This window comes from Triticum dicoccoides, chromosome 6B, assembly GCF_002162155.2.
Source record: "Triticum dicoccoides isolate Atlit2015 ecotype Zavitan chromosome 6B, WEW_v2.0, whole genome shotgun sequence".
In the NCBI taxonomy this organism is placed as follows: domain Eukaryota; kingdom Viridiplantae; phylum Streptophyta; class Magnoliopsida; order Poales; family Poaceae; genus Triticum; species Triticum dicoccoides.
This window is the reverse complement of record NC_041391.1, coordinates 29,883,022-29,889,921: the sequence shown is the minus strand read 5'-3', so window position 1 is coordinate 29,889,921 and position 6,900 is coordinate 29,883,022.

The following is a 6,900-nucleotide window of genomic DNA, read 5'->3' as shown; positions in this document are numbered from 1 at the left end:
CTAGGGAAAGGGGGAGTCCTACTCCCGGTGGGAGTAGGACTCCTCCGGCGTGCCTCCTCCAAGGGCAGGCTGCACCCTCCTTGATCCTTTATATACGGGGGCAGGGGGCACCCTAGACACACAAGTTGATCTACGAATCGTTCCTTAACCGTGTGCGGTACCCCCCTCCACCATATCCCACCTCGGTCATATCGTCGCGGAGTTTAGGCGAAGCCCTGCGCCGGTAGAGCATCATCATCGTCACGACGATGTCGTGCTGACGGAACTCATCCCCGACACTTTGCTGGATCGGAGTCCGGGGATCGTCATCGAGCTGAACGTGTGCTAAACTCGGAGGTGCCGTACGTTCGGTACTTGGATCGGTCGGATCGTGAAGACGTACGACTACATCAGCTGCGTTGTCATAACGCTTCCGCTTATGGTCTACGAGGGTACATGGACAACACTCTCCCCTCTCGTTGCTATGCCATCACCATGATCTTGCGTGTGCGTAGGATTTTTTTTTGAAATTACTACGTTCCCCAACAGTGGTATCAGAGCCAGGTTTTATGCGTTGATATTATATGCACGAGTAGAACACAAGTGAGTTGTGGGCGATACAAGTCATACTGCTTACCAGCATGTCATACTTTGGTTCAGCGGTATGGTTGGATGAAGCGGCCCAGACCGACATTACGCGTACGCTTACGCGAGACTGGTTTTACCGTCGTGCTTTGCACACAGGTGACTAGCGGGTGTCTGTTTCTCCAACTTTAGTTGAACCGAGTGTGGCTACGCCCGGTCCTTGCAAAGGTTAAAACAACACTAACTTGACGAACTATCATTGTGGTTTTGATGCGTAAGTAAGAACGGTTCTTGCTAAGCCCGTAGCAGCCACGTAAAATTTGCAACAACAAAGTAGAGGACGTCTAACTTGTTTTTGCAGGGCATGTTGTGATGTGATATGGTCAAGACGTGATGCTATATTTTATTGTATGAGATGATCATGTTTTGTAACCGAAGCTATCGGCAACTTTCAGGAGCCATATGGTTGTCGCTTTATTGTATGAAATGCAAACGCCCTGTAATTGCTTTACTTTATCACTAAGCGGTAGCGATAGTCATAGAAGCATTAGATGGCATAACGACAACGATGCTACGATGGAGATCAAGGTGTCGCACCGATGACGATGGTGATCACAACGGTGCTTCGAAGATAGAGATCACAAGCACAAGATGATGATGGCCATATCATATCACTTATATTGATTGCATGTGATGTTTATCCTTTATGCATCTTATCTTGCTTTGATTGACGGTAGCATTTTAAGATAATCTCTCACTAAATTATCAAGAAGTGTTCTCCCTGAGTATGCACCATTGCGAAAGTTCTTCGTGCTGAGACACCACGTGATGATCGGGTGTGATAGGCTCTATGTTCAAATACAACGGGTGCAAAACAGTTGCACATGCGGAATACTCAGGTTAAACTTGACGAGCCTAGCATATAACAGATATGGCCTGAAACACGGAGACCGAAAGGTCGAGCGTGAATCATATAGTAGATATGATCAACATATTGATGTTCACCGTTGAAACTACTCTATCTCACGTGACGATCGGACATGGTGTAGTTGATATGGATCACGTAATCACTTAGAGGATTAGAGGGATGTCTATCTAAGTGGGAGTTCTTAAGTAATATGATTAATTGAACCTAAATTTATCATGAACTTAGTACCTGATAGTATTTTGCTTGTCTATGTTTGTTGTAGATAGATGGCTCGTGCTATTGTTCCATTGAATTTTAATGCGTTCCTTGAGAAAGCAAAGTTGAAAGATGATGGTAGCAATTACACGGACTGGGTCCGTAACCTGAGGATTATCCTCATTGCTGCACAGAAGAATTACGTCCTGGAAGCACCGCTGGGTGCCAGGCCTGCTGCTGATGCAACTGACGACGTTAACAACGTCTGGCAGAGCAAAGCTGATGACTACTCGATAGTTCAGTGTGCCATGCTTTACGGCTTAGAACCGGGTCTTCAACGAAGTTTTGAACATCATGGAGCATATGAGATGTTCCAAGAGTTGAAGTTAATATTTCAAGCAAATGCCCGGATTGAGAGATATGAAGTCTCCAATAAGTTCTATAGCTGCAAGATGGAGGAGAATAGTTCTGTCAGTGAACACATACTCAAAATGTCTGGGTATAATAATCACTTGATTCAACTGGGAGTTAATCTTCCTGATGATAGTGTCATTGACAGAATTCTTCAATCACTGCCACCAAGCTACAAGAGCTTCGTGATGAACTATAATATGCAAGGGATGGACAAGACTATTCACGAGCTCTTCGCAATGCTAAAAGCCGCGGAGGTAGAAATCAAGAAGGAGCATCAAGTGTTGATGGTTAACAAGACCACCAGTTTCAAGAAAAAGGGCAAAGGGAAGAAGAAGGGGAACTTCAAGAAGAACAGCAAACAAGTTGCTGCTCAAGAGAAGAAACCCAAGTCTGGACCTAAGCCTGAGACTGAGTGCTTCTACTGCAAGCAGACTGGACACTGGAAGCGAAACTGCCCCAAGTATTTGGCGGATAAGAAGGATGGCAAAGTGAACAAAGGTATATGTGATATACATGTTATTGATGTGTACCTTACTAATGCTCGCAGTAGCACCTGGGTATTTGATACTGGTTCTGTTGCTAATATTTGCAACTCAAAACAGGGACTATGGATTAAGCGAAGATTGGCTAAGGACGAGGTGACGATGTGCGTGGGAAATGGTTCCAAAGTCGATGTGATCGCGGTCGGCACGCTACCTCTACATCTACCATCGGGATTAGTTTTAGACCTAAATAATTGTTATTTGGTGCCAGCGTTGAGCATGAACATTATATCTGGATCTTGTTTGATGCGAGACGGTTATTCATTTAAGTCGGAGAATAATGGTTGTTCTATTTATATGAGTAATATCATTTATGGTCATGCACCCTTGAAGAGTGGTCTATTTTTATTGAATCTCGATAGTAGTGATACACATATTCATAGTGTTGAAACCAAAAGATGCAGAGTTGATAATGATAGTGCAACTTATTTGTGGCACTGCCGTTTGGGTCATATCGGTGTAAAGCACATGAAGAAACTCCATACCGATGGGCTTTTGGAATCACTTGGTACTTGCGAACCGTGCCTCATGGGCAAGATGACTAAAACGCCGTTCTCCGGAACTATGGAGCGAGCAACTGACTTGTTGGAAATCATACATACTGATGTTTGTGGTCCAATGAATGTTGAGGCTCACGGCGGATATCATTATTTTCTCACCTTCACAGATGATTTGAGCATATATGGGTATATCTACTTAATGAAACACAAGTCTGAAACTTTTGAAAAGTTCAAAGAATTTCAGAGAGAAGTGGAAAATCATCATAACAAGAAAATTAAATTTCTACGATCTGATCATGGAGGAGAATATTTGAGTTACGAGTTTGGTTTATATTTGAAACAATGCGGAATAGTTTCACAACTCACGCCACCCGGAACACCACAACGAAATGGTGTGTCCGAACGTCGTAATCGTACTTTACTAGATATGGTGCGATCTATGATGTCTCTTACTGATTTACCGCTATCATTTTGGGGTTATGCTTTAGAGACGGCCGCATTCACGTTAAATAGGGCACCATCAAAACCCGTTGAGACGACGCCTCATGAACTGTGGTTTGGCAAGAAACCAAAGTTGTCGTTTCTTAAAGTTTGGGGCTGCGATGCTTATGTGAAGAAACTTCAACCAGATAAGCTCGAACCCAAATCGGAGAAATGTGTCTTCATAGGATACCCAAAAGAAACTGTTGGGTACATCTTCTATCACAGATCTGAGGGCAAGATTTTCGTTGCTAAATTCGGATCCTTTCTAGAGAAGGAGTTTCTCTCGAAAGAAGTGAGTGGGAGGAAAGTAGAACTTGATGAGATAACTGTACCTGCTCCCTTATTGGAAAGTAGTTCATCACAAAAACCGGTTCCTGTGACAACTACACCAATTAGTGAGGAAGCTAATGATATTGATCATGAAACTTCAGATCAAGTTTCTATGAACCTCGTAGGTCTACCAGAGTAAGATCCGGATCAAAGTGGTACGGTAATCCTATTCTGGAAGTCATGTTACTTTACCATGATGAACCTACGAACTATGAGGAAGCGATGATGAGCCCAGATTCCGCAAAATGGCTAGAGGCCATGAAATCTAAGATGGGATCCATGTATGAGAACAAAGTATGGACTTTGGTTGACTTGCACGATGATCGGCAAGCCATTGAGAATAAATGGATCTTTAAGAAGAAGACTGACGTTGATGGTAATGTAACTGTCTATAAAGCTCGACTTGTTGCGAAAGGTTTTTGACAAGTTCAAGGGGTTGACTACGATGAGACTTTCTCACCCGTAGCGATGCTTAAGTCTGTCTGAATCATGTTAGCAATTGCCGCATTTTATGATTATGAAATTTGGCAAATGGATGTCAAAACTGCATTCTTGAATGGATTTCTGGAAGAAGAGTTGTATATGATGCAACCAGAAGGTTTTGTTGATCCAAAAGGTGCTAACAAAGTGTGCAAACTCCAGCGATTCATCTATGGACTGGTGCAAGCATCTCGGAGTTGGAATAAACGCTTTGATAGTGTGATCAAAGCATATGGTTTTATACAGACTTTTGGAGAAGCCTGTATTTACAAGAAAGTGAGTGGGAGCTCTGTAGCATTTCTGATATTATATGTAGATGACATATTATTAATTGGAAATGATATAGAATTACTGGATAGCATAAAGGGATACTTGAATAAAAGTTTTTCGAAAAAAGACCTCGGTGAAGCTGCTTACATATTGGGCATCAAGATTTATAGAGATAGATCAAGACGCTTAATAGGACTTTCACAAAGCACATACCTTGATAAAATTTTGAAAAAGTTCAAAATGGATCAGGCAAAGAAAGGGTTCTTACCCGTGCTACAAGGTGTGAAGTTGAGTCGGACTCAATGCCCGACCACAGCAGAAGATAGAGATAAAATGAAAGATGTTCCCTATGCTTCAGCCATAGGCTCTATCATGTATGCAATGCTGTGTACCAGACCTGACGTATGCTTAGCAATAAGCTTGGCAGGATGGTACCAAAGTAATCCAGGAGTGGATCACTAGACAGCGGTCAAGAACATCCTGAAATACCTGAAAAGGACTAAGGATATGTTTCTCGTATATGGAGGTGACAAAGAGCTAGTCGTAAATGGTTACGTCGATGCAAGCTTTGACACTGATCTGGACGATTCTAAATCGCAAACCGGATACGTGTTTTTATTAAACGGTGGAGCTGTAAGTTGGTGCAGTTCTAAACAAAGCTTCATGGTGGGATCTACATGTGAAGCGGAGGACATAGCTGCTTCGGAAGCAGCAAATGAAGGAGTCTAGATGAAGGAGTTCATTTCCGATCTAGGTGTCATACCTAGTGCATCGGGACCAATGAAGATCTTCTGTGACAATACTGGTGCAATTGCCTTGGCAAAGGAATCCAGATTTCACAAGAGGACCAAGCACATCAAGAGACGCTTCAATTCCATCCGGGACCAAGTCCAGGTGGGAGACATAGAGATTTGCAAGATACATACGGATCTGAATGTTGCAGACCCATTGACTAAGCCTTTCTCACGAGCAAAACATGATCAACACCAAGACTCCATGGGTGTTAGAATCATTACTGTGTAATCTAGATTATTGACTCTAGTGCAAGTGGGAGACTGAAGGAAATATGCCCTAGAGGCAATAATAAAGTTATTATTTATTTCCTCATATCATGATAAATGTTTATTATTCATGCTAGAATTGTATTAACCGGAAACATTATATATGTGTGAATACATAGACCAACATAACATCACTAGTATGCCTCTACTTGACTAGCTCATTAATCAAAGATGGTTATGTTTCCTAACCATAGACATGTGACGTCATTTGATTAATTGGATCACATCATTAGTAGAATGATGTGATTGACATGACCCATTCCGTTAGCCTAGCACTTGATCGTTTAGTATATTGCTATTGCTTTCTTCATGACTTATACATGTTCCTGTAACTATGAGATTATGCAACTCCCGTTTACCGGAGGAACACTTTGGGTGCTACCAAACGTCACAACGTAACTGGGTGATTATAAAGGAGTACTACAGGTGTCTCCGAAGGTACATGTTGGGTTGGCGTATTTCGAGATTAGGTTTTGTCACTCCGATTGTCGGAGAGGTATCTCTGGGCCCTCTCGGTAATGCACATCACTATAAGCCTTGCAAGCAATGTAGCTAATGAGTTAGTTGCGGGATGATGTATTACGGAACGAGTAAAGAGACTTGCCGGTAATGAGATTGAACTAGGTATTGGATACCGACGATCAAATCTCGGGCAAGTAACATACCGATGACAAAGGGAACAACGTATGTTGTTATGCGGTTTGACCGATAAAGATCTTCGTAGAATATGTAGGAGCCAATATGGGCATCCAGGTTCCGCTATTGGTTATTGACCGAGAATAGTTCTAGGTCATGTCTACATAGTTCTCGAACCCGTAGGGTCCGCACGCTTAACGTTACGATGATAGTTTTATTATGAGTTTATAAGTTTTGATGTACCGAAGTTTATTCGGAGTCCCGGATGTGATCACAGACATGACGAGGAGTCTCGAAATGGTCGAGACATAAAGATTGATATATTGTAAGCCTATGTTTGGACATCGAAAGTGTTCCGGGTGAAATCGGCATTTTACCGGAGTATCGGGAGGTTACCGGAACCCCCCGGTGACCTAATGGGCCTTAGTGGGCCTAGTGGAGGAAGAGGAGAAGGGGCCAAAGGGCAGCCGCGCGCCCCTCCCCCGCCCCCCAAGTCC